General features: G+C 44.7%; 1 protein-coding gene across 1 annotated transcript in view; it reads left to right on the forward strand.

The window, feature by feature from the left end:
• Positions 1 to 20,071, forward strand: part of LOC119381537 (Down syndrome cell adhesion molecule-like protein Dscam2) — a 217,984-nt gene that overhangs the window by 27,973 nt on the left and 169,940 nt on the right. The window lies entirely within an intron of this gene.

Here is a 20,071-nt window from a genome sequence, read left to right on the forward strand (position 1 = left end):
GGGCACGAACATGGTAATGAATGGCTGCCACATTTCCGCCACAGAATAATCAGTTGGTTTACATTGTGACGGAATGCGGCTCGTCTAAACACTGTTAAGCAACGGCATGGCTTTCATTTCATGGTTGACTACAGCGATACAATGCACTCACAAGTGATCTGGGTTTCACTCTAGCTCAAAAACAGTCATCATTTTGCCGAAACGTCTGCTTCTCACATCACGGGCAAAACTGCAGGTAGAGAGAAGAGAAAGAACTTTAATCAAATGATGCTTCTTGGTTACTTCGGGTGGAGCCCCTCGTCCAGGGCTCCACTGGATATTGCCGCTAGCCGGTCCTAGTCAACTGTCGCGAATTGGTTTCCAAGACAAGTTCGGAGGAGATTCTCGCCTCTCGCAACCAGATGTCTGTTCAGATTTGGGTGCAACTTCTTCATACCGCTTAATTAACGTCGCAACGCTAACTAAGCGGTAGAAAAAGTCGTTCCACAAATTTGAAAGTCGTGACTGAAGGTGTTAACCTCCCCTTCGCGTTCTGCGGCATTCAATGTCTCTTACTAAGGACATTTCTGGCTAAAAAAACACTGAGCTCCTGATTTCATCATCCTTCCTAATATATTCCCAATATTTGGAAACTAGCACACTGATATTCCATACAAAACTAGGCCATACGAGTTAGCCCCGCAAAAGCGACCGAAGAAACATCATAACAGCCGATTTATTTAAAATGGGGGGGAGGGAGAGGGGAGTATTTTATATTACGGAAACTCGCGAGACTACAAAATGTCGCATAATTTAAGAAGCACCAGTAACCTGGGAAACTGCTGACAGTGCATTATTAGACAACACGAGCGGCGTAAGTACGTGAGGAATTACTCACGAACTATCGTTCTGTGATAGGCTAAATATTTATTAAAGAGCCCTGACACAAAATTTCGGCCTTGCGTTTCTTTTTTTTTTTTTTGTCGCATGTGTTGCTGAGGCCTGTTAGTCATAACGCGGCAGATCGTTTGCTACAGCGCGCAACAGATAAATAATTACAGGCTCCTCATTACCGAACAGTGCCAATTTCGGTTTCAAGAACGACAAGCCTCCGGTGCGACTATCGCCTCATAGCGGTCTGCGCCGATCTCGACGCACAAAAGAACTGTGACGCATTTTCCGCGCGGTTCGCGAGCAGCTGCCGAGAAGTAGGCTGCTGGAGCGAACGCGGCAAAACAACATGGCGGCTATGACACCATTATAACTTGTTGCAGCGTGGTCACGTGAGGGAAGTAGGGGGTCACCAGGTTCCCTTTGAGGGTCAGCAACGCGAGCGTGTTGATCACTCAAGCAAACTTCAAATTCATTCAAAATACCTTCCAAGCTATATTGCTGGTTGATATTGCAGATGATATGCGCAGGTTCACGGGAATCGATCCGCGTCGTATCTCGGCCGCGAAATTTTTGGGTCAGTACTTCTAAGGTTAGGTACAGGACTAACAGAAACGGTTCTCCTCAACAAACCTACAGAGCAACAAGGCTTTGGGAAGGAGTGCTCTGCAATGGATCACAAACAGGGGTGAACACCACATAATTGAGGATTCTGATGAGCGAAACAAGCGCTTTATCGACATAGATTTCATGCACTATGAAAAGGCATTCGACACAGTAGGAATATCAAGAGCGTTTGAAACTTAACGTTCCCAAGGAGTGCATCAAACATATAATATACTTCCGCCAAAATCTTAAGACTCCATAGCCATATTCCTTCTCCACAAGAAAACCAATTAGTTGCAATCGAGACAGGGGTCAGACATACTCATAATGCAATTCGCTGCATGCGTAGAAGTATTTAAATGGCGGAATATGGAATAAATAGAAATACAGATTAGCAGTGCATACCTCAGCAACATACGATTTGCAGATAACGTAGCGCTCTTGAGCAGTGGTGGCGAAGAACTACAAAAAGAAAAGATGATTGACGACCTAAATCGAAACCGTATTAAAGTGAGTATGCTGAAGGTATAGGTAATGTTCAAGAACCTGGCAATAGAGAAAGAGTTGACGATTAGTGACAAAACTTTGGAGATTGTACAAGACTATCTAAATAAGCACAGATCGATTACTAACAGGAGAGCCTTCGCATAGAAAATGAATTGAGCGAAGAATAGTTATGAGTTTAAGCGCATACGGCAGGAATTCCCAAGTCATGACAGGCAATCTGCCGCTGTCTCTAAAGCGAAAAATGTACAATCACTGCCTGCTGCAAGTTCCAATATATGGAGCTGAAACTTGGGGGATAATAAAGAACTTCGATAAAACGTTAGGAACCATGCAGTGCGCAATAGAACGGAGAACAACATTAAGAGACCCGAAGAGAGCAGAATGGGCCAGAGAACAAAGTGGGGCAGCCCATGGTCTAGTTGACGTCAAGCGGAGGAAATGTGCCTGGGCCGGCAACATAATGCTTAGGACAGACAAACGGTGGTCAGTTAAAGCCACGGAATGGTTACCAAAGGATGAGAACGCAGCCGAGGACGACAGTAAGTTAGATATAATGACACAATTAAGAAGATCACCACCCTGAAATTGAATCAGCTGGTAAAAGATAGGGTAGATTAGATATCACCCGGATGACCTTTCGTCCTTCAGTGAACATATCATATTGATGATGACGAAACACGCTATACTGAAGGAACGTTTTCATGACACTGTAACTCATTTAGGTTACTAAAAGTAAGGATACAGCAGTTGGTAGTTTTCAACGTGATCGCTCAGTTGCAGTAAAGAGCTACGCAAGCGCTTCGCTCGATTCCAAGGAAACTGTGGCCCTCCCTTGCTGTATTCACGTATAGTAGTAGTAGTAGTAGTGGCAAAAGTTTCCGTCTCGTGCCTCAACGTGTCGGGCGGCGCATTTTAAACGTGCATTTGTTAAGTCAAACAGTTGTGTTTCACTCACTCTCTCCTTCCCTCTAAAAACTGATAAAAACGCCTAAAACCCTTCCTTTCGACTACATATTCTCACGCGTCGCACGTCACTCTCGTCACCTTTACCGTAGGCAGCTAGCTTATATACTGAGGCAAATGGCGACACAATTAGAACCATGCTTATCACGGCAGGCTACGCAGGTGTACTCAGCACTTCCAATGACCACATTTCCCTAGTTGAGAAAGGAAGCTTCTTTTCCTTTTGCTACTGCATGACAATAATAATAATCATATCATGTGTTGAACGTCCCAAAACCACGATCATATCCAGCTTTTGTGGACACATCACAGCCAGCGCCCCTGGCGGCCCCGGCGCGAAGCTAGCGCGTTTTCAATGGAACTGGCGAGTTTTTCCCGAATAATTAAGTATAGAGGGTGAATGTTGAAAAACGCAGACCACAGAGCGCTTCTAGGGAACCTAAACGCACGAGAGGACTGCTGCGATCATGTTGCAGTAAGCTTCAATTTTGTTCCCAGAGCAGTTAAAGATTGTACAATGGGAGTCTATGGAAACGGCGAAAAATGTGGCCTGTTTTTCGAGACAAAAATGGTCACTGTCGTAAAACTAAGCAAGTTATGTTAATGGTCAGGAAATCACATGTAGTCCTGACACTCAGCTTTCGTTTGAAGCCATTCTCAACTTGCCGCAATTGGCGTAACATTGTTCCCTAACGCGTTTTTTGAAGCGCGGTCGTTCAAATGTTTGCGGTAAATTGATAAACCCTTTCTTACCACAGGCGACAAGGCGTTCAGCGTGGCCGAGTGAGCTAATCGCTCAAGTTCGGAGTACGGCATGACCGCGCCGTCACCGGTTCGATTCCTGGCGACGGATCAGCATTTTTTTTTCAGCCAGTGAATTAGTTCCACAGCTTCGCACAGGATGTCGCCGCGGAAACAAAAAAGAGCTTTCGTTTCGGTTTCGATTCTTGACTGTAATCTTGAGCTGCCGTTTCTTTTTCTCTTTATTATATGACTTTTTTAGTGTATGTTTAAACACTCCACGCGTATCACATCGTTCAGATCTACATTTGTAATTCTTACTTTATTCTTTTATAAACGTCCTAAGGAACAGAACGCCCGATCAAGTTATGGTGAACGAAGCTCTTTCGAACTTTTGTACGCGTATTGTGGTGGAAACTTATTACTCCCTTCTCATGATGTCGTTACGATCTTCTCAGGTACCTACGATTCAGCAACGTAAAGGAAGCGAACTAAGCTTAGACAAGCGAGGCATAGTAATTAAATGACAAAGTTAGACGTTTTTGCAGTTGCTTTTTACTTCAGGGCTAACGCAAGTGTCTGTCGTAATCTTAACGAACGAAGGGGAATTTTTCGAGGGGTTATTTTTTTTTTGTTAGACACTACTAATGAAACCAGCAGATAATTAAGCCAATCAAAGAATAGGAAAAATTATTTGTTCTTTTTCAAACAGCAGTGCAATGATTTCGCCCTAACTTAAATGAAATTAAAATCGCTATCTCGACAAACATAGCGGACGGCTCATATACCCTTGTATATGCTGCGCTCTCAACTCGAAGAGACTGTGCGAAATCCCTTTTCCTACCTGGAGTGGCTGTGTTCTCTTACAGCACCATTTTGTAGAGTTACGCGAGGCTGGATCTAGAAGAGTTAGCTGCCAGCTTTACTTCATTTGTTGCTATCGCACTCATTGCATCGTCCTTGCGGTGAAACTGGGATTTTTATTCATCTCTTGTCATATCTATCACCCTACGTGAACAGAAAAAAACCAGCATGCCTTCTCCTTTAACATCACAAAGCACTGTGCGCTGCAACGGATAGGTCCGTGTGATATGACGTGTGTGGATCAAAGCTTTCGGGAAGTCCAGGGACTGGTGCTCCCAGTTACAAAACGAAAATCCTGTGACTCAGCAGCTTTTCGCACGCACTCGCAGCCCATCTCACCGTACCGCAATAAGATGCCATTTTAAACATCTGTAAATGAAAATGTGCGCAGCATGTACTGGTTGCGCAAGGCTGGAACCGAAAGCGGAGCTAGCGTTCGACCTAGCTTCTTCTAAAGTTTTGCTAGTAATACCAAGCTATTGCTAGAGGTGCAAAGTTTTTGCTAGTATAGTATTATAGGATATGGCTAGGCTTGGATAATCTATTCTTCTCAGGTTTCGGTCGGTTCCCCAGACTACGCACTTGTTGCGTGGTTTTGAAGGGGAAATGTCGCGTCACTAGTAGTTACGTGATGGGATTTTAGTCACGTGAGAGAGAAAGTACATGTTTATTAGAGTCGAGTGCAGACGCTGAGGTTGCCCCGGGCCACCCGGTTGTTCCGAAGCTTCTGGCCCCAACACGTCACGTCAATAGTTACGTGACGTTACGGGATTTTAGTGGGGAGACTCATTACTTGATTTTACGTGATTTTTAGTCACGTGGCTAGTTGTTACGTGATTGTAGTCACATAAGTAGATGTGCGATGTTACGTGATTTTGGTCACGCGACAATTGCAGGCCTGGTGTACAAAAAATTGTAGTCTCAGTAAACAACAACCCATCATCGATATCACATGTATTTTACGATCACGAGAAGTTCACTTTCGTTGCTCGAAAGAGCAATCGAAGCTGCACTCGTGCACTTTTTATCACGTTTCAAAATTGTTTGGGCTTCTACGATTTTTTCTGGAATTTTTTGTATGCTTCATTTGCTCTATTATTTTCTCTTTCCTGGTGAAGAGCGCATATATATTACTGTAAGTTTGAAAATATAGTCAGTTGTAAGTTCAGCGCTGTGTGTGTTTTCCAATGTCGTCCTCGTTCTTTGCGCTGTGAAACATCGAATTATGGTCTACAGCACATTTTTGCAAACAGAAAGCAGCTGTTCTCACTTTTGCATTCCGTTCCTGCTCTTTGGAAGGTGGGGACACTTGCAAGGAGCGTTGCAAGGAGAGTTTGACTGTAGTATCTTTAGCTATCGTATCACGGGCTAGCCGCCGCGCGCTGTGGCTGAATGGGTTGATCATCCGTGCTGGCTGTTTACGCGCAATCGCTGGGGCCTTGGTTCGAATCCCAATGCGTTTTTTTTTCTTTTTTTGTCTCTCTCAGAATTGCTTATGTTTGCCGCGGTGGTACAGCGGTTACGGTGCTCGGCTGCTGACCCAAAGGGCACATGTTTGACGGCGGCTCCAGCGTTTTTGAACAAGGCGAAAATGCTAGAGGCTCGTGTACTTGGTTTTAGATGCACGTTACGAACCTGAAGTGGTCGAAATTTCCGCAGCCCTCCTCTACGGCACGCCTCACAAATATATTATGGTTCGGGCACGTAGAACTCCAGCAATTATTATTACTAGTACAACGCTGCTGAAGATTTAGTTGCTTGTTTTTTCGCTGGAGCATTGCAACCAAGATATTTGCTGCAGTTTCGGTTTCGCTTTTGGAAATGGAGCAAGTAAACTTCTAATGTTTTATTTTCTGTTACCACGCAACCCATTACTTAATAACGAAGAAAAGGAACCCCGATTTTATTTAACCTCAACCATAAGAAGGCAATACAAAACGAAACCAAAACAAGTATGAGGGAAGCCATTTGTCATATAATGAAGCGTTTTAAAGAAGTACTCTACTATTAGAGACGACGCAGAAACGTAACCAGTAATAGTAGAACCAACGCAAAGCTTGTATTATTGAATCGTCGCCTTTTTTCTACGGGAGCAGCGTTCTCTGCTTCTGCAAGTAGTGCTGCTCTTTTGCATTACATTTACTTCCCCTCCGAAAAAAAGCCATCCTGACTAATTACGGACAGCTGCACAGTGATAGTGAGGCTTTAGCAGGTCCATATGCACAATCTCATGCCTCGACATTGTTTGATTACAATAAGTCTCAAGCGACTTGACGGCGTATATGAAGTACGAGGCTTGCTAGACCACACGGTACGGGCCGTGGTACTTCGGAAGAAGTTTCGTAGACCGACCGGGGCCACCTAGGAGTCCAGAGGCCAGGCCAGTAGCTAGGAGGTATGCCCCAAGGGCCCGCCTCCCCTACCAAAAGTTTGACGGAGGCGGTGTTTTACCGACAAGAATAATGAGAACAGGTGTTTCTCTCAAACTGTCAAGGCCTTCAGCAAGTGCCCTCTCCCTTTACCCCCCCCCCCCCCCCTCGCTGACTGGCGCAGGCCGGCGGCGGGGACCGGTGTGCACGGAACAGACGGCGAAACGGTAGGCAAGCAGACTCGGAAGCGAGCGTGGCCGCGCGCGCCGTTGCCATAGCAACGACGGAGAGATCTTCAACCGGCTGCTTTGCTGCTGGCTTGCGTTTCCTTTCTTGAATTCTCGGCACTCGCCACTTTCCTATGAAGAATGCTGTCTCACGCTCATAAGGTGCATGCCATTTGACCTGGAAGTGCCGGGCGCGCGGCGATAATGCAATCGAGATGCATGCACGATATCAGGACTGTTTTTGTGAGGCGAAACGACACCCTTTCAACACGTTCTTTAGTGTACGCTGCTTTCCTGAAAAGCATAGGTAATTTCATAGGGAATATTAGCCGATTACACACTGGGCCTTTGTTGCCGCAACGCCACTTCACGCCGTTCAAAGAGTAGTAAGAGGGAGTAACTAAGAGGGAAGTCCATGCATGGACACATGCATGTTGTCCTAATTTACTGATGACTTTCGCTTAACAGGTACCCCTGTTAGCAGCAATGTACAACAGTGTGAATGAAAACAGCGAGGAATAAGACTTCAAAACTAACAAGCGCTTTTCGCTTTACAGTTCTGCTTACCGATTCAACGAGCCAAGTATTCGACGCTCCATCGCGAAGTCTTTGGGCGTTGTTTTCAATGAGCACATGAAATGGGATTATCATACAGAATTTTTATACAATAAGCTCTGCAAAGTCTTAGGTGTCTTGAGAAAATGTCAGGGCCTATTGCCAGTTCCTCAAAAGCTTCTGATATTTAATGCGCTCTTTACATCACACCTGAGTTATTGCAACTTAATTTGGGGTAATGGAACAAAGCAATCTATTAATAATCTTATTATCTTACAGAAAAAGCGCTACGTTCTGTTGCTAACCTCCCTTTTAATGCCCATACTTCACAAATATTCGTTAAATATAAAATAATCAAATTAAACCTGCTCTACGAATATTCCTTAGTAATCTCTTTTAGATCTGATACCATAAAAGGTCGCGGCTATATACGTAGTCTAGCTAACTTACAATTAAATCCTTCGACGCGCCTAAACCGACATTCCGAACATTGGCATGTGCTGAGACCGCGCACAAATTATGGTTTTGAGACATTGCAATATTGCTTGCCGAATACACTAAATAAATTAGGAATTAATTGTGAAAATGTTCGTAAGCTCTCTAATACTTCTATTTTAAATATGCTTTATTAGTTTATGTGTGTAGTATTATTTGCTGTTTTGTATACTTCTTTCTTCCGATGTATAGCATGTGCGTTGCTGGGTTGTATAAGTTTGTATAACTTCTTTGTTCCGATGCAAAGCATGTGCATTGCTGGTTTAAACTGTCTTGTGGTTTACTTTGCTTTTGCCGTTTTGTTGTCACAGTGAACATGGGGATGTGGGGCTTTGTCAAGCTGTTTTTATACAGCTTTTTTCCCCTGTCCCCGCCGCTTACTGTACAACTGTACGTGGTAAATAAACTCAACTCAACTCAACTAGATTGCCCTCCGCACTGTGTTCCCGAGCCAAGCCTAATTACGGTTCATCAAACTAATGAACAGATCAAGCTCGCCTTGCTTGTTCGCCTCAGGTTTATGACTAACGTGTCGGTAATGCACTATACACTCACACACACACACACACCACATTGTATATATATATATATATATATATATATATATATATATATATATATTGTGTGTAGAGAATGCCTTGCGGGTAGCACTCACTAAAAAAAGAAAAGATGCCTTTACTAACGTTTCAGCCGTGACACCGCCTACGTAGGTCAGTGTCTTGCGAAGCCCATGCCACAGCCCAAACGTTATGGAATGCATTTTTTTCGGGTGTTTGATGTGTGCTACCTGGAAGTTCATTCAATGTAGAAAGCGCCGCGCGCATGCGCCGTTGCTCGACATGCGTTCACAATAGTAGTCGCGAAGGCAACGCCACCTCTCAACGTCAACTCATTTTACTCTTTTATAAGCACAGAATAAATCGAGAATGCCTAATACCATGCGGATTAATTTTAAACGCATTTTTTTTCTTTAGTAAATAGCAGCGGACTGCGTACAGCATTCTGCACATCTCATTCGTGCACTATGAAGGCTTGCCCGTCAGGCAACGCGACATGCCGTTGTGACTTTCAAAGCGCAATTCAACAATACAAATCCTAATCATATGGTGAAAAAAAAGCTCATTTATGTCACTGTAATTCATAGCCAGGGTCTTGTGACACATTTCGGTTGGTTGTCAGTCCCTTTAGGAAAGCACATCGCGAATATATATAGTGATAGAGTAAGTATTTACTCTAAAAAGGCGTGACCTCACTCATGCTACCTCATGTTCCACGATCCCAAATATTTGTCCATAAGTAAATATTGAGAAGGTTATTGTGTATACATATTTCAACTTTCTCACTATCAAGGAGGTAATTTCCGCGTCACTACAAAATCAGCCCTAAATGGTGGCTCTGCGCTAGGGATGGTCGATTAAAATTTTAATCGATTAATCGTTAATCGTTAGTTGTTTTAGCCTTTAATCGATTAATTGCTTTCGGTGAAATGTTTTAATCGATTAATCGATTAATCGACAGTTTTCATGGGTGCTTTAAAACCGATATCTCTTTGCGTGAGAGGCATCGTTCGTGTTTGATATGGACCCAAATCTTTTTATCAGACGCGCTGACGATCGAAAATTCCCACTTTCGAAAGTGTCGACGACGGGCCCCTTGTGTCCAGTGTGCGAAAATTCCTACTTCGCACACTGGGCACAAGGGGCCCGTCGTCGTTGGTTGATGTCGTGGATTCAAGCATCTGTGGCCATCATCCCTGGACTGTTTGGCAGCAGGTCGTATTTTCTCGAAGCCTGCCTACTCGAGCTCATCGAAACCGGAGGCGCGTTCGGGGACCACACTGGTTGGAAAGTCGCAGCTGAAACATGCAGTGTGGCGGAGGGTGAGGAAATCCCGAGAAAGGTAAAAGAGAGACGAGGATGAAGAGGAATTAAATAAGACAGGGTCACTTCTTCAATAGTAGTGCACTGGATGCTAGACGTTCGGTAAACCGACGCGTGAAGTTGCGGATTACATAAACGGTCTATAAGACCCTTTTCACAATTCGCGAGTGCGCATTCGTGCGCTACATTTTCTCTCAACTAATGGCAGCAACTTTCGTGCTTCAAGTGGAGACGAGGTCGTAGTTGCACGTGCTGGCGTTTGTCTATTATGCGTGTTCGTGTCAAGAGAGCCGAGCCTACATTTTCGGCTTCCCAGCGCAAGCAAACCGCTCTTGAACACACTGTTTGAAGAAGTCACTAGCTGCCATTAATTGGGCTAACTGCATCGAAGGAAAGCTAGCTGAACAATTATGAAAATGGTATATACCCTATAAGACGGACAGTTGGGCTAGTTGGTACATAGCATAATAAAAAATGGTTACTTGCGTCCTTGTCTTCTTTACGCTAGCAAACGTGTCTTATTATGTATATACGGATTACCTAATGCTCTCCCCATCACCGTACTTCATCACTCGTTTTCCCCCGTTGCGTTTTCCAATGTGCAGAGTAGAAGGCAGGGGCGTGCTAGCTCAGGCCACCCTCTCTGCCTTGTAATATATTTTCTCTCTCTCTCTTTCATTGGTAAACAATATTTTATTTACTAAAGAGTATAACAGAAGGACACTAAGAACCAGTGAGTAAATAAGCAGCGCATATTACAATGCCGCACTTACACAAGAAACGAGTAAAATCTGAGGGTTGAATAAAATACAAAGAAAGTTGCGACTGACACTACAGGCGACGAAAACTACTCGTTTATCAAATGTAAGGATAGATGCCTTTATGCAGCAACACGATGAAACATCGCGGCCAAAAACGAACACGAACAAAATAAGCAACAAGACGATGCGCTGGCACGTATGAAATTTACAGAAAACAATAAACTTCTCTTTTGAAAGTTGGCGAATCCACGTGCTGCTTACTTTCTCAACAGTCCCCTTTTGTTTTGTTTCATGGGGTCGCTGCTCCGAACCACATGCATTTTTCTACTGAGCGAAGAAATGTCAGTTGCCCGAGGTGCTTGGGAGACAACCTACACCTCCTTTGGGTCGCCATACATCCAGCATGCGATAAAAGGCGCTCGAATGCTACTGACGTTGCAGGAATTGGCAAATACTCCATTGCAACGTCAAACACATGATCTAGGCCAGTTCGCATGCTGTGGTGCGGCGATCGACTACAGGGTTACTATAGTATGTCTTTAACTGAGAAGGCAATTGGTTCATCGGATCGTCCTCCAGTGCAACTGGTGCAACGCAATTGCGTAAAAGTGCGCGTGGTGCGCGATCGACGGCAACCAGCTTAAGGGAGAGGAGGTGAAGGCAGTAGTGGCAGTAGCAGCAGTAGACTTTGAGCCGGAGAGAAGCGGGCAAGTTCATTTCTGCCTCGATGTGGTGGAGCCTCCTCCTGCCTGGGCTTGAAGCTTGGGGGAATGCTTGGAGTTGGACGCCGTACGGGACGGAGATCAGGGCGAGTTCATATCTTTCTCTACGGGGTATGGCCGCCGCCAGCTCGGGGCTCGTTCTGCTAGCGCAGAAATATGCGCTGTAGTGAAAGCAGTGAAAGAGAGGCGATGTGCACGGCATCTGCGTCTCAGGATAGCGCGCGTCGCAGTCATGCGCTCCGGCCAAGGGGCGAGGTTAGGGGGCGGGATTGGAGGGTGCCGTAATCGATTAATCGAATAGTTTTAATCGATTAATTCGATTAATCGAGAGGCGCAAATCGATGAAGATTAATCGATTAATTGTGGACCTTTAATCGATTAATCGATTAATCGTTCATCGATTTTACCACCCCTACTCTGCGCTGTACAGCACACGTGTGCGCTGTACAGCGCAGAGCCACCATTTAGGGCAGATTTAGGGCCTAATCTAAGAAAAAAAATAACATGTTATCAGATTGACAGGAATTCAATTCTTTGAGCTATTTCCACTCAGACAAAGCTGAGAGGGAATACCATGTCTAGAGGGTGTTTTCTAAAACGCATGCATCTATGATAGCACTGTGCTATCGATGCGCATTAACCAGACTTCACACCTGTGTGCAGATATCCCTATTATTAAAGTCGAGGCTACATGCCAGTTATCGTGTCTTCTGAAATATTATTGATTTTTCTTAGTCGCTTTCGCGCGTATTTCTATTGCAACTTTTATGTTGCAGTAAAATTTAATATTGAATTATATATTTCTTACTATCTATTTTACTATGATTTCCTTATCTACAATAGAGACAAAACTACCCGATACAGTGGAAGGGACTTTCAAGGTGGGCCTACACGTTTGAGCCAAAAAAGAATCCCAACCAGGAATGTCTTCGCAGCTTTGACATTCCTATCAAGCCAGAAGATTCCAGGATTCAATACGCGGCTGATGTTTTGCATCATGAAGTACAAAAAAAAGCTCCGGTTTTGAAGACCCTCGAGCGGAGCTGTAATCATTCTATTTGACATGGGTCATTTTCCGTTGGGCTTTCAGAGGAAGAAGACTACTGCTTGAAAAGCAGTATATATTATGAGAAAAAGCAGATTTCGCTAGGCTTTACCTGGCTAAAGACTGGTATTTTTCAGTCATTGCTACGAGCGAAAAACTACTAATCAAAATTCCTGTGCGCATAAACACCATTGTTCTCTTAAGGGAACCTCCTGGAAAGAAAGGCTTAAGATTTCATTTGGAACGCCTGCACATCTTCGTGGCAACAGAAGGAGCTCCACTCACAACTGAAGAAATTTTCATATGATGGGTGAACGAAAGAAGGGGGAATTAAAGGGTACGCTTTTCTCTGATGTGTCTTGTGACCCGTTGTTGAGCAAGTCAAATGCATTTTGTATTCTACATCAGGAGTGATACAGAATAAAGAAGTGATTCTGACAGATTGTAGGAATAGTTACTATATTATGTTGCATTAACAATCGTTGTCAGCGCAAAAACGCCAAAATTCGCTCTTCTGAATTTCTTTGTGCTGATCAAAGTGGACGATTGGGCCAGTAGGTGATTCATGATCGACTTTGTGCTTGCTGTAGTGCAAAGTTGAAAGAGACTGCGCCTACAGAACATGAAAGGAGAGCTTAAGGCGAACTTCCAGCCCATTAGGGTAACCTATTGGTGTATCTGCGCCAACAGGATTCAAGACAATCACCTCGAGCATATGAGTCAGTCGACCATGAGAAAAAAAGGGAAAAAAAGAAAGAGAAAGAAGAAATGCAATTATGATAGATAAGTGTCTTTTTTAGCGGGATAGACGGCTGATCTAGAGATTATTACACAACACGTCAGTCGTATATGTTCTACTATATGTTCATTCCTAACAAAAAAACTAACCAAGTTCACATTTTCCGGTGTACAAGATCATCTTTCAACGACTGTATCATTTTTGCACACCCGCTTTGACGGCCCCAAGCTTGCGGTGGCAGCCACATTTCAATAAGAACTAAATGAAAACAAATAAAAACTATCTTTAACTTCCTTTTTTTTTACTCTCATTCCTAGCGTTCTCAAATTTATCCAGTTCTAATTTGAGGTAACGCAAGGAGCAAACAAGCATCACCCAAGTGGTACACCAAAGGAAATTTGGTAATTATGCAACCGCAATATCCTGTTCGTACCCAAACATAATGGTTCCCGCTAGCTGAAAAAAGAAACTCGGAAAGCAGCATGCTGCTTCAATATCCCACCGGTAAGGCAGCGCAAGAAACTAAACAAACAAATAAAAGCACGATTCTCTTGATGCATCGCGGGCGCGTCTATAACGGCCAGACATTTGGCGTGGCACGTCTACAAAAACTGCCGATTCATTGCCAGTCGGCGCCGTCGAGATAACGCCGACACACAGCGCTCTCTTTTCTGCGCACTGAGGTGAAGCGACAGTCTTGGGGCGTGCGTACTGTTTCTTTTGATTCTCTTTTATTTAGTGCCGCGTCACTGCATACGTCATGGCGGGACTTTTGAATTCTTTAAGGTCGATACGCCACGTGGTGTCGTTCACGCGAACTAGGCCGCTGGTGTCCAGAAAAGCTGCATATGTCCTTCTTGCTAAACATTATCTGACATTCAGTGAACGTTATCTGTCCCACGTACGCATTTGAAAATCCTTATGTATATATATTGTCAAACAAAGTCTTCCGTTCGGCCTTGAAGCTCCAGCAGGACCAAATAAAATGCACCATGTCGCCAAAGCCTCGCCCAGTTATTGTATTAACATTTACAGCTGTAGGGGAGCTCAAGAATGCAAAGTAGTTTGGGTCCTAAGTGAAGAACGCATTTAATAGCGATGCCATCAGAAACGGCACATCTTCGTTATGAATGACATATTTGTGCAAATAGGGTAGCTGTGGTGTAGATATTCGTGTTGATCGATTTTTAGTTTCGACAGGCCGATCTTAGACTCGTAACCTAGCGAAGCACAGCTCGAATCATTGACGGGAAAATAGTGACGGGACTTAAAAAATTTCGCCGCATTAATCCGTCCGGATCATTTGTATCGGAACATCAGCTTGCTTTCTTAAATTTTGTTATGATGGTTAATGTACCATGGCTATTCACTTTCACCGAAAATTCTGCACGGAAAGTATGCGGTTTTAACTTCACAATCTTTTGCCGAATGTCAAGAAACAGTGCAATTTATCTTGTCTAAAGTTTAATTTAAATAAAGTGATGACAGGTGGGGAACTGATACTCGATGGAATGAAAGCATAGCAAACTGGCTACCAGGTGGTGACAGCATACGGTCCGATAATAGTTTTACTTATCGTTGCAGCTGTTCAATGATTCAGGCATGACTATCTGCGACCCCAGTTATTTTCATTGTTTGATACCTTCCGAGGCTATCTAGGCTAGATTAAAGGACATGAGTGTGTTTGGATGGCCCTTTGCTTGCTTAAGTACGCGCATCCTTATGAATATACTGCCTTTCGTCGTGGTATATGCTGCCTGTATGGAAATGATGCTGATACTCGCTGTGTGCGATGACGTACCCGAGATATTGATTTATGCAAAGCCCGGTTTTGCTTTTTTTTTGTTTTACAGCAGAACACGGGTATTGAAGGTCAAACAGGAAGCAAAAAAAGTATCTCTGGTTTAGTGAAATAACGACAGTAGACACGTAACGTAACACTATAATACATTATTCATGCGTTGGTGCAATGTCCAGTGCATACAAGATGACAAAACAACAGCGATGTTTTTTTCCTCTGGATGATATTACCCCGGCGTTTTCATCGACCACAGCGGTGCGCCAAAGCAGATTGCGCGTCTCTGATGTTACAGATCCTCCTCCACCGCCAACGTACCGGGTGGTGGGCACTTCGGCTCGGACAATTTCGCTGGCTTGGGAGAGGCCGGTCATCCCATTCGACGATCCGCCTATCAGAAGTAAGCCTACACGCTGCATTATTGACAAAGAAGCTTGGTTTGCCGCAGCGATGACGCACCGGAGGCAAGTCCATTTGAGCAGAAATAATGCAAACACGAAACAACCTTATGCACTAGTTGCCCCCGCCTTCTTCAGGGGCTAAAATCAGTAAAGGGCCGTGCAGGTCGCTGTATAAACAGGTGCGCTTCAGACATTCGCTCTCCGAGGAAAATACCAAGTGCATTCGCCATACGAGGTCCGAATAACCTGCAACTTGATAGGTAGCACGTGTTGTAGTGGGCAGATGAGAGAGGTCTTAATTTTTTTTTGACTCCTGAAAAAGCTCGATTGAAGATATTTTGCGAGGAAGCTACGAATTTCTCCGTGTCTCTGACGGCTGTTTTCTGAACTAAGTATACAAAACTACGTGTGCGATCTCTCACCTACACATTAATGGGGAAAAGAGAGCAGGTGAAACTTTTGTGTCCCAATTCTGAGGTATATAGGCGCGGCATAAGTTGTGTTTTCGCGAGACCCCATCATATCGTGTAAAACGTGGTTAACAACAAAACTAGCCACTCTGAGAAGGTCCGCAATCGGAAAAACTGTATATTTTTACAGAATTTTACGAGTCATTCATCGAGGAGCGCTCTTAAAGGGATACTAAGAGCAAAACAATTTTCTCGTATTAGTAAGTACTCTTTCACGATACCAAAAACACCACGCTTGCTGCGAGAAGACGCGTAGTAAGCGAGAAAACACGTAAAAACAAAATGTGGGTGGCGAGGCCACCCTGAAGTTTCCGCATCATTCGCCGTGACGTCACATATTTTGATGGCGCCTACTAGGGACTTCGTAGTTCCTAATCGGTAAAAATGAAGTACATCGTCCTCTGAGGGGACCATAGACTTAACATAACAAGTTTGGGGTAATTTTGTTGAGCCAATGGCGCCGAAATACGATAAATGCACTCTGAAATCCGTGACGTCACGCGGGGATATTTGGGCGAGAAATTTAAAAATGTAACTTTGAACTTGATTTTCTCCTCTATTAATAAACCAATGATGGTGAAAGTAACGACATTAGAGTTCTCAGAGCACAATTTATCGATATAAACCGATTCATTGTTTCTCTTTAGTGTCCCTTTAAACTTCTGTTAACTCGACATTTCTCTCTCTTCTTTACTTTACGTCCACTTTTTCCGTCCCAGTGCCGACATGCTAAGCGAAGTTTATGACTTTCCAGTGCTTCCCTTATCTCACATCTATCTCGTGCGCAGCCTACTACGTCTCGTGGCGACTGGAAGGCGACGAGCACTCGTGGCGGGAGCAGTCAGTGGGCGGTGACAGGACCAGCTTTGCGCTGTCCGGTCTCGCGTGCGGCACGAGGCACCAACTGCGCATGCGCTCATCCAGTGACGTGGGACGTGGACCAGAAGGGAATGTCGTCACCGCCTCCACTGAAGGAAACCGTACGTTTTAAGCATCAGTGCTGTTACGGCAGGCCACTTGGCTGAACTACTCTCGTGATGTGTGCAGAAAGAAATATATACATAAATTTGACCACGGCCTTTTCCTGTTACTCACGCTCGTCGCCATGACTTAGTGACTATGATGTTACGCTGCTCTGCTTCAGGTCGCGGGTTCGATTCCTGCGGCGACCGTCGAGACAGAAAAAGACAGAGAAATCGACAGTTAGAAATAGAGAGAGAGAGAGAGAGAGAGAGAGAGAGAGAGAGAGAGAAATAAACAGAGACGAACAAAGAGGCAGAAAATACAGAGAGAACGAGAGAGAGAGAAGAGAAACAAGGAAGGTTGCCCAGCTCTGTACTTCCTTCAGGCTTGGCACCTCTAGTGCGAAGCTGCCTTGACATTCTTTTATGGATTCGAAATTCAGGAACGTTCATGTGCTTATCTTGTGTTCATGTAATACAGGCTTGACAAAACCAAACCAACACCGGCGAAGCAACGTTATCTGGCGGGGTCTGTACTCAATCTGTTTACGGCACGTCACCGAGGCCAACCATATGATAGCAGCACGTTAATAACAGCTTAGAAATAGTAAAAAAAAATGTGATAGCAGCAAAAACGTGTTCTGCGAATCGCGTTGTTCAAAGCACCAAGCGTTAGTAATCCATTTTACCGTGTTTCAGGACGAAGACAGTCGAAACAAAAAATGTAACCTGATAAGCTTCCAGCCCTAACTTGCGCAAAGAAGTAAACGAAGTTTCATGGAAGTCACAGGACGCCGCATTATGCCGTGACGTTTGCAAATAAACACAATGAAAAGCGCGTTGTCACAGCAGCCTGTCGCCTTCTGTAGGCCCCGTGCTCCAACAGCCGGATCGCTTGGTGGCGAGCAACTCCAGCGCTGCCTGGCTGCACCCCGAAGCGTGGTGGCACGGCGGATGCCCCATCAGCCACTTCACCGTCCACTACAGACGCAGCACCGAGACGGACTGGACCCTAGTGTCCAGCCACTTGCCCTACAGGCATGACGAACCACTGGTCCTCTCGGACCTGCAGTCGGGGTCCTGGTACGTGCTGCTCATGGTTGCCCACAACGACGCCGGCAGCACCACGGCTCAGGTCAACTTTGCCACGCTCACGCCTGATTGGAGGTGCGTTTCATTCTGCCTTCTGTTAAAAACTGTTGAAATTTACAAGTACGAACTCATGCCACGCCGCCATCGTAATGTTGAATGAAGGTGCTTTTCAATATTTGTCCGCGTGGCATGCCGTGGTAGGATCTTACCATGCTCAAATAAGGGTGTGCACTCGAAACTGGTAATACTTCAATTTCAATCAATCAATCAATCAATCAATCAATCAATCAATCAATCAATCAATCAATCAATCAATCAATCAATCAATCAATCAATCAATCAATCAATCAATCATCATCAAATCGCATTTTATTTCAGGATCACTGAAACTTAATGGGGCTTGATGGGTACAGACAAAAAGCCATTTTTAAGGCTTGGCAGGGTCTGTACCCCCGGGCTTGGCAGACATGGCTCGTGATTGTATAGCAGAAGTAAAAGAAAAAAAAAACATGGCTGATCCCTCTGTCATAGGAATCGGTATAACACGAAAGTGAAACGTGTCTTCAGTGACGTAGTTGGGCATTTGTTGTGCATTCTTTCGCCCCAAGGGCGAAGGAATGAATGCTACAGCAACAAATTGTAATGTCACGCGAAGAACGGCAAGCAGCTCGAAACGTGCAACGCGCTGCTCAAGCAGAAAGGACGCACGGAACGAACATACACAGGATGTGAGCGAACTGTCACATTTGTAACTTATTTCTGCGTGAGCGCCGCGCTCCTTTCGCAAAAGCGGCCGCTGCAGTGGGCCAAGGACCTTCGTGCTCTCAACGCAAGACGTACGAACCACAGCGATCACGAGATAATCGCACGCACGAGCGACCACGCCCTGTAGAGGCGGAGTTCGTCGCAACGGCGGTGACTTTTAAAGCGCGCTCTTCGAGCCCTTCGCGCCAGCTCGCTACCGATAACGAAAACGCGCTGTAACACGGATCTCTGAGTATCGCCACCGGCAAATGGTGTATATAAATAGCTCGCCGTTAGTATTGAGAAGAGCGTGCCGTCCGTGGCCGAATCGTTTCGCGCTGCGCGCTGTGGAGCGAGGGGTCGCGAGTTCGATTCCCAGTGACGGAACTTTTTCTTTGCCCACTGTTAGTCTTTATATTTTACAATGTCATATCCGTGACGGAAATACGTCAGTGGAGCCGTGGTGAACCCCGGCATAAAACACTTTCGTGTTTAAAAAAAAAAGAAATGAAAAAAGAAAAAAGAAAAAAACAGAAATGGAAAGTGTACACGAGGCAGTTATCTTCACTGGAAGGCCATAAAGAAGGTAGTAATGCCAAAAATGGATATGATATAGGTTCGTGAACAGCAATAAATAAAAATTACAGACAATAAAAGAGAAATAGCGCAGCTTGCACCGAGTCGCGCAAGGCTGGGGCTCAGCAGAGCTGCTGGCCGACACTTGGTAATAGTCCCTGCTTGTCTACGCACACGTTCATTCACACGCCGATGCACGAAGTGTTCACGTGATCTTATTGTAAATCACGAGTATTGGCTAAGTTTCGATCGGGTTCGATTGGGTATAGCGTAGCAATGACAGCACAAAGCAGCCTAATTAATTAAAGTGTCTTTTTTGTCTGTGTTTCTTTCTATTTCCTCCTTTGTTTCTTTCTTTCTCTATCTCTGTCACGCTTTTTCTGTCGCCTTTTTTTCCTGCTTCTTCTCTATCTGTCTGTCTATTTCTCGCATCCTCTTTCTTTCTTTCTCTCTCTCTTTGTTCCTCTATCTTTCTCCCTTTTTTCCTCTGCGGCGGTCGCATTTCCGATGGAGGCGAAAATGCTTGAGGCGCGTGTACTTAGATTTAGGTGCACGTTAAAGAACCCCAGGTGGTCGAAATTTCCGGAGCCCTCCACTACGGCGTTTCTCATAATCATACGGTGGTTTCGGGACGTTAACCCCAACAATTATTAATTAACCCTTTCTTACTCCTTCGTCTTGATC

The sequence above is a fragment of the Rhipicephalus sanguineus genome, chromosome 2, assembly GCF_013339695.2.
Source record: "Rhipicephalus sanguineus isolate Rsan-2018 chromosome 2, BIME_Rsan_1.4, whole genome shotgun sequence".
Classification (NCBI taxonomy): domain Eukaryota; kingdom Metazoa; phylum Arthropoda; class Arachnida; order Ixodida; family Ixodidae; genus Rhipicephalus; species Rhipicephalus sanguineus.